The 8921-nt window shown below is 37.6% G+C and overlaps 1 long non-coding RNA gene and 1 other non-coding gene across 2 annotated transcripts; both read right to left on the reverse strand.

Annotated features, from left to right (window-relative positions):
* Nucleotides 1-1561: 1561 nt before the first annotated feature.
* LOC145579019 (uncharacterized) lies at nucleotides 1562-4252 on the reverse strand. The gene is made up of 2 exons (XR_014098972.1): nucleotides 4075-4252; nucleotides 1562-2187 (listed from the first exon to the last, which is right to left on the reverse strand). It is a non-coding gene; the product is annotated as an uncharacterized LOC145579019 (long non-coding RNA).
* A 4287-nt stretch (nucleotides 4253-8539) lies between these two features.
* On the reverse strand, nucleotides 8540-8645 carry LOC145580380 (small nucleolar RNA R71). Its single transcript, XR_014099437.1, has one exon. It is a non-coding gene; the product is annotated as a small nucleolar RNA R71 (small nucleolar RNA).
* Nucleotides 8646-8921: the final 276 nt, after the last annotated feature.

Here is an 8921-nt window from a genome sequence, read left to right on the forward strand (position 1 = left end):
TGATCCTATTAATAACGGTCATGAGACTGCATTGCTGGAAGTTAGATGAAGTAAAAGAATTAGAAAAGAAAAATCTTTTGGACCCAATTTTCAACTTTATTTAGTTGAAGGGTCAAGGGAGTCAATAAAAACTCAAACACTATATTGCTACGGTGTGGAGGAGGATCCTAAAACCTTTGATGGGCTGTGAAGTTTCAAGATGCGGCATTTTGGAAAAAAGCTATCTAAGATGAAATGGATTCAATTATGTAAATAATACTTGGGTTTTGTCAAATTTACCACCCGGTTGCACTCCTTTAGGTTGTGAATGGATTTTTATAAGAAAGTTAAGGATCGATGGAACCGTTGAAAAGTTCAAGGCCCGATTAGTGGTCGAAGGGCGCAAGCAAATTCACGGTATTGATTACTTTGATACATATGCTCCGGTGGTAAGAATAACTAGCATAAGGTTATTGATAACTCTCGCGGCGATTCATGACCTTGTAATGCACTAAATGGATGTAAAAACGACATTCCTTAATGGTGAATTGGAGGAAAAAGTGTGCATGAAACAACCAGAAGGCTTCGTTTTCAATGGACAAGAAACCAAAGTGTGCAAGTTGATTAGATCTTTGTATGGTCTAAAACAGTCACCTAAGTGATAACCTGTTATTTGATAAGATTTTAGGGCGTTTTTGAACTTTCGTTACTTGATAAATTGGTGTTTTAGTTCACTTATACTCTATTTTTATGCAATTTTTGTGTATCTTATGCTTCACGGGTTGTTAGTGTTTTTTTTTAAGATTTTAGGCCTAAAGACGACCAATTGAAGCCTATGGATGATGAACCGAGGTTGGAAGCAAGAAAATGATGGAAAGAAGCCAAGGTAAAGGAGCCAAGTCAAGAGGAAAGAGAGATGTGCACTGGAGCAGCCTCTCCAGGTCAGATTTGATAACTTTGTTATTTGTTATGATTTTAGGGTGTTTTGAGCTTTCATTTCTTGATAAATTGGTATTTTAGTTCACTTACACTCTATTTTTATGCAATTTTTGTGTATCTTATGCTTCACAGGTTGTTAGTGTTTTTGTTGAGATTTTAGGCCTAAAGACGACGAATTAAAGCCTATGGATGATGAACTGAGGTTGGAAGCAAGAAAATGATGGAAAGAAGCCAAGGTAAAGTGGCCAAGTAAAGAGGAAAGAAAGATGTGCAGTGGAGCGGCTTCTCCTTTGGAGCGGCCTCTTTAGGTCACTGGAGAGGCTTCTCCACCTTCACTACAACAAATTGACCTTTGTGCCACGGGTAAGATTGTGGCACGAGTTTAAAATTTGGTAAAAATTAATTTGGTAACCTTGCACGAGTTTAGCAAGTAGAGTAACCTTCACAGGGCAGTCTTCTGTTCCAGAGGCTTCATCTTGAAGCACAGGTTCCTGCAGATAATCATTATGCCTGCCAATTGAACTTAGGATAAATGCAATAACCACCAATAGAGACTACAAGAGAACATTCAAAACTATGAGAGTTTATAAAATGTAGTATGAATCATAACTCACATTAGTATGCCCTCTAAAGCTATGTTAGATGTCAAAGGTTGGCTTCAACTCCATGAAACATCATCACTGGTTTCTATTACATTATGTATTACATCAATGGTTTCTATTACAAGTCAACAATACTACTTCGTATATTTTCAGCTAATATTTCATACAATAATTCGATGAGTCATTCTATATTATACAAGGCACATTAATACATAATAGCCTTGATCAAAGTTAATAACAAGAAGCCATCACCTTCCTGTAGACCTTAATAAAGAAAGAAGATCAAACATCATAGCAAATTTAATTTGGTAAAAATTTATTATAAAAATTATTTTCTAGTCTATTTGTAAAATAGTTGACTTGGATCCCCATATCATAAACCAAAACAGTCTAATCAACTAGGACAAGAAAATTAAAACAAAGTGGTTACCCAATTGCAAGCAAGGATTTACAAACAAAGAAATCAGGGTGGCCTTGCTCTCGCTTTATTAGCTCAGAAAGAAAGAAAGAATTCAATGAACTATTTCATGAGTCAGAAACAACTAAATAATTGCGAGCAAGCTATGAACGAACCTGCATAACTCTCCCCCAGCAAGAAACACATCCCTAGTTATGAATTCAGGAAACTATACCATCCAGTTCACTATAAATATGAGCATATCCTTACCTGAAAAAAGGTTAAATATCAAATTTCAGATACTTGCATAATCAAGAATCAGAAGGTTAAAATTCAGTAGCAAACAAATGCTGCCTAGTCCATACCCAAGGCTGCATCCCCGATATTAAAAGAAGTGCAAGAATGGCCAGCAGCATGGAGACGTCTCAAAGCGACGCTTCCATAAACTTCATATTGAGATAAAAATAAAAACAACAACTTTGAGGCAATTCAATTTACTTTCCAAGAGTTGTTAATAGAGAAAACCACAGTAGAAATGATAACAAACTAAGAATTCAACTATCATACTTGTTAATGGTTGATGATTAAGTGAGACATATGATGTACTAATTCTCTGATTTTATTCATGTACTCTAAAGGAAGCCTGACCACTCCTTTATTTAAGCATGAAATTAATAGATTGCTGTAGAGAAATTGCTCTAAAATTCCACATGAATATTAGTAAACAGTATCTCACCATGAGATATACCGTGAAGCATAACGGTAAATTCCAGCAGGTACAAATAATCATATTCCATTGGCCTATCATACCATAATGAATCTTACATGGCAGTCGGCATAAGGTACTTCTACAATTTGTTTCTACTTTAAGGTCTTTAACTAATTAGCAGCAATTATTAAAATCATAAGAAAACCCACATCAATGTCAGTTGGCAGAAGTTACTTCTACAATTTGTGTAAAACTTTTACTAATTGAAGGAATAATCAAACATGCAAAATAAGCAAGTAGCATACATTATCATAATCCTACGGCCATGTTTTTATAAAAACATGTTGAACAATGGTTATTTTCCCACATGAACAAAGCAGTTCAGAAAAGAGAAAAATAACCAAAATCATAGTACTTTTTTTTTATACAATCTTGACAAGCTATTTGTAACTAGACTCTTCTATGCCCATTAATAATGTTTGAAAAGCCTATCTTTGACTTGATAATTGTAACTAGCCTTGATTATGTAAGCTAATTTATTTATAATTTGCATTAATTATACCAATTACTAATATTCTTGTGGTAACTTGCGTAATTTAAGCCGGTTAATAATGGCGTTACTAATGTGGTTTTTTCTACTAATGCTTCAATACCATAGAAAAAATTATGTACTATTGTAGTGGATTATAGTGAGAGCCGAGAGTCTAATGAACCCAATGAACAGATCCCCTCCCTTCCCTTTCCCTGATCACTACTCCCCATCCTGCACACTGATCCCCTCCCTTCCCCTTCCCCTTCCCCTTCCCCTTCCCTGCTCACTTCTCCCCAACCTGCCCCCCGCCAAGCACACTGCCCCCTTCCCCTGCTAGCACATTGTTCCCCTCCCTGCCCCCTTCCCTGCACACTACTTCCCTCCGTGCTCCTTGCCTACACACAACACCCTCCCCTAGCTTCACAACTTCCCTCCTCCATTTTACCACATCAGACACTGAACCAATCTAGAAAAAGCATTCTAAAAATCTCCCTCCAACATCAGATACCATAGTAAGTCAAATTAATACATAACTAAACACAAGAGTAATTATGAATTATGCCACCAAATAAAGTAATTAGCGGCGCATGCAAAATTACTACCAGAAAATCGAACATTATACACAAAAAAAATATAATCAGAGTAATTGCTTTTTAATAAATTGAACTAATTAACTGACACCAGTGAAAATGCCATACGAGACTATGAAAATTATAAAACACAAATCAGTTAGCTACAGAAAATTGAAGCCGAAATTGCAAAAATAAAATTCAAATTGGAGAATAATTTTATTCAAGAATAGCATTTAGAGTTCAACTGCTATCATAAACGTATTAGGAAAAAAAAATCAAATCACCATTGATTGCATGTATTAAAATACTAAGCATAAACAAAACGACCAATTAAAAGATCTAACCTTGAAAATTTGTCGAAGAATTGATCTTACGAAGCGTTGAATCTTCGAATTAGGGATCGTTCAAACGGTTGTGAATCGTCAGCGAATAAGGTCTTGTGATTTTTTTGGGCGAATTTTTTGGTTTTATCTACTTTTTTCTTTTTATTGCCTGCTATCGAAAGGGGTTAATTGCCTAATTTTTTTTTGGGTATTATGTGGGTTTTTTTTTTTTTTTTTTTTTTTTTTTTGTTTTTTGACAAAAATTATGTGGGTGTTGTTTCGGGGTATTTTTGAAATCCCTGGATACTGGTCATACTTTGCCGGCAAGCAAACTCAGAGACCTGCAAAACAATGGAACTCCGGTTTATCGGAGTTCCGCCTCTGACGATTAAGTAATTTACCGGAAAACAGAATAAACTAGAGAGAGAAAGTAGAGAGAAGTTGTAGCTTTTAGTGCTCTTTTTTAAGGTTCTGTCACAATCCACCCTGCCATCATAAATGATTGGGGTACTTATAGGGGTGGGAAATTGTGCCCCTTTAGGGCTTGTACCCTAGATTTCTGTGCCCTGATTGGCTGCGTAATCAGCTGACGACACATATCATATGGGGGGCGCCGTTTTATGGCATTCTTGGGATTTGGGCCTCCTGATGTAAGGAGGCCCTTTACTCTCTTTCCAGATGCTTTTTTTGAGCTAACACGCGACATTTTCCTATAGGGACACGTGTCACCCTTTGATTGGGCCACGTGTCACTATGGGATTGGACCACGTGGCGGGGTGTATTTTTTTCCCTAAACAAGTGTATTTTGTTTTGATTGAATATAATCGTTTTTTTTACCTACCTTGGTAATTTTAATCTCATATTTATTGTACTAAATAAACTCAATTGATTCCTCAAAAAAAAAAAAAAAAAAAAAAAACTCAACTGATGTTTTATTTGATATGATTTTAGGGTGATTTTGATGCCTTGTTTACTCGATATATTGGCATTTTGGTTCACTTCTATCCTATTTTCATTCAATTTTTGTGTATCCCTTGCTTCACGGGTTGTTAGTGTTTTTGTTGAGATTGTAGGTCTAAAAACGATCATTTGAGGCATATGGATGATAAACCAAGGATAGAAGCCGTGACAATGGAGCAAAATCAAGGAAAATGTGAAGAGAAGGGCTTAGAAGACCCTCCACGGACGTGCCATGTCCTGCACGGCCGTGCAGGACAGTCCCAGCCAAACCAAGCTACTGCCCGATTTGGCACGGACGTGCAAGGCTTCAGCACGTCCGTGCCATAAACTGCACAGCCGTGCAGTTAGCCTGGCCAAAACTGAGCTACTGCCCGAATCTGCACGTCTGTGCTTAGGGCTGCACGTCCGTGCCATCTTGGCTGCACGTCCGTGCCACCCCTGGCACGTCCGTGCGCACCTGCAGAAAATCCCGACTCTTGTTTTCTCCGTCCTTTTTATTTGAGGGTTATATAAATACCCCCTTAAACTCTATTGTACGACAATCAAAGTTTTCAGAGCTTCCTCTTAGTTTGTAGTTGTAGAAACATAAATACTCTCAAATCGTTAGTTAGATTTCAATTATTAGTTTGGAATTCTCAATCTCAATCATTGTAGAAGACAAGTTCCTCCATTGTTATTCAATTTCAAGCTTCAATTAGTAATTTCTCCAACCTTTTTCTACTTAATTTCTGATTTCATTTGCTTTTGCATGTCATTTAAATCTTCTTAAGTTCTTGGTAATTTGTTATTGGATGATAGTTATTTCAATCGTTAACCACTTTCCCCCAATTATTGAAGTAGTTAGAACCCTAATTGTTGATTGCATGTTGATAAATATGAGTTGTGAGTAGTCTTCTTGCTAGGGGTTGGGTGAAGCTCACCCTTTTGGGTTAGTTATGCAAATATGGGAGAAACATTGATGTTTGTATTGCAATTAAATTGATTATATGAGATTGCTTGTTAGTTCTTCATGATAGGATTAGCTACCCTTGACTTAGGAGCTTGACAGCATGATATGCCTAATTTGACATGGAAGTGTAAATTGAGTATGTCATTACTTATTGTAATTTGATTATGTATCATCTATTGCTAGACTAATGAGGAATCTAAGTTTAGTAGTGTGAGTTGTTTTCTTATTGCATGAGGTTGATTTTACATATAGTCCTTGCTATAGCTTGTCTATTTTACTCCCGTTTGCCTAATTGCCTTGGTTGAGTGGATCCCATTCCCTAGTGTCTTTAATCCATTGATTTAGAACCATAGTTTGTTTGTCTACTTGACGAAACCCAATTCACCATTGACTTCGAATTAGCTTAAGTGTTAAGATCTTTAGCAACCATATCCCGTTCCTTGTGGACCGAACTCTTACTTGTCATTATGCTTGGTTTGTAAGGTGTTTGTTAATAAATGTGTTTGATTGAGTGTGGAATGAGCGACCGTTCTAACGCCCATCAATAAGTGACAATGGAACTCACTTTCAAGCGGAATGTGAAGAATTGCTTCAAAAATATGGCATTTAACATCATCACTTTTCCCCGTATAGACCTCAAGAAAATGGTGCATTAGAGGCAGCCAATAAGAATTTAAAGACTATCATCGAAAAAATGACAGAAACTACAAGAATTGGCCTGACAAACTCCATTTCGCTCTTTGGGGTTATCGCACGTCAATTCCTTTATCCACTGGAAATACGCCATTTTCCATAGTCTATGGAATGGATGTCGTACAACCTGTAGAATTGGAAATACCTTCCCTATGCATCGTGTTGGAGAGTAAACTCGATGAGGTCGAATGGACTAGAGCAAGATATGAAGAGCTAATTCTACTTGATGAAAAACGACTAGAAGCTCTACATCATACTCAATGCTACCAAAATCGCATGGCTAGACACTTTAGTAAAAAGTTCAAGACAAGAAACATCAAATTAGGAGACTTGGTGTTAAAAGAATTAAGGAAAAATGTTCTGGACCCAAGAGGCAAATTTAGGCCTAATTGGTCCGGAGCATACATTGTCAAAACTATCTTCTCAGGAGGTGCCACAAAACTAATTGATATGGATGGTAATGAATTCTCAAATATGACAAATCTTAACCAAATTAAAAAGTCCTACCCATAAAAACTTGAGTAGTATACTCAAAAGAGCTACTTTTGGCCTTATTCCTAAGGAAAGGATACGTAGGCAACCCTTTACAGGATGCGGCATGGTGAAGCATGTTTGAGTGATGGATTAGAGTAATTTGGGGATAATTGATGGAGTTGATGATATGATTAAATTTGGTTGATAATTCATGTGCATGTGTGTGATTGATTGAAGTTTGACCATCTTTGATTATTGCACTAGATTGCATTGTGAGCTTGCTATGATACGGACCATTGATTAGTAACTTGCAATTTCACGATTGAGGTGCTTTGTGACGTTCCCTAGGTAGTGTTTAGCGTAGTTGACGCTAGTTAGACCTCTAGGTGAACTAGCTTGGTATGCTCTTTTGGATACATGATTGATCTTCCTTCATATCACTTGACTTAGTCGGTTTGACCTCCCAAATTACCATTTTCCATAACAATTACATGTGGATCCATTGCCCTAGTGTCTTTTAGATTGATTTCATACAAGTTCTTGCATCATTTAGCTCTAGCTCTAGTTTCCTTCATAAACCCCTTTATTTGACTTCGGAATAGCTTGACTTAGGAATTGTGCATTCGACCTCCATTCCCTTGGGTTCGACCTTGACTTACCACTACACTTAATAGGGGTTTATTGAGTTACAAATTTTGTTTGATTGGGTGGGGTGGTAGCCCAACGACCTACCGTTCTTCATCCCATCAAAATGGCGCCGTTGCCGGGGAATGGTGCTTTGAGTGCATGTTGTTGTTGAGTCTATTTCACTTTATTTGCAAAATACAAAAAGATTTTACACTTTAGGCTACACTTGTAGCCGTGCTACTTATATTTTCTTTGAGTTTTGTATGCATAGGTCCCGAGATCGTTCATTTGTTCCCTTTGATCCAGAGATTGAAAGAACTCTCTCAAGGAGGAGAGTAGCAAACAAGACATTGGATTATAGTTCCTCAAGCGAAGAAGAGATTGAACAAGATCAAGTCATGGGAGAACAACCAAGAGTTGCCTTGAAAGAATTGGGAGTGCCCGGTGCATATAGGTTCGAGAGCGGCATAGCTCCACCTACAACACCGGCAAACGATTTTGAAATTAGGCCGGCAATGATCACCCTAATTGAGAGGAGACAATATAGTGGGGCAAAGAACGAGAGCCCATTGAACCATCTTAAGGAGTTTGAAAAATATTGTAACACAATCAAGGTTAATGGAGTGTCTCAAGAATTTATCCGCCTTAAGTTGTTCCCTTTCTCCCTCATATGAAGGTCTTTGGAATGGCTAGACAAAGAGGTGAAGCCCAATTCATTGAGAACGTGGGATGATGTCACTAAAGCTTTCTTGTCCCGTTTCTATCCTCAAAAGAAAACGGCGGAGGCAAGGGCTTTAATTCAAGGGTTCAAGCAAAAGCCAAATGAGAGTCTTTATGAAGCATGGGAAAGATTCAAGGAGTACCAAAGAGAATGTCCTCACCACGGAATTCCAACATATCAATTGATCTAAATCTTCTATGGTGGTTTGAGTCCTCAAGGCAAGGCATGTCTTGATGGAGGGGCCGGTGGTCCAATCATGAACAAAACCGAAGAAGTTGTGGACATAATAGAGGATGTGGTGACTTACTATAGAGATTGGCAAGATGGGGAAAGAGATTCTTCAAGCAAGCAATCTTCGTTGTACTCGGTGGACCATCTCAATGCCATCAACAATCTTTCCTCTCAAATGACAAACTTGGGAAAGGAGATGACGGCAATCAAGGC

Source organism: Chenopodium album, chromosome 14 (assembly GCF_948465745.1).
Source record: "Chenopodium album chromosome 14, dcCheAlbu1.1, whole genome shotgun sequence".
In the NCBI taxonomy this organism is placed as follows: domain Eukaryota; kingdom Viridiplantae; phylum Streptophyta; class Magnoliopsida; order Caryophyllales; family Amaranthaceae; genus Chenopodium; species Chenopodium album.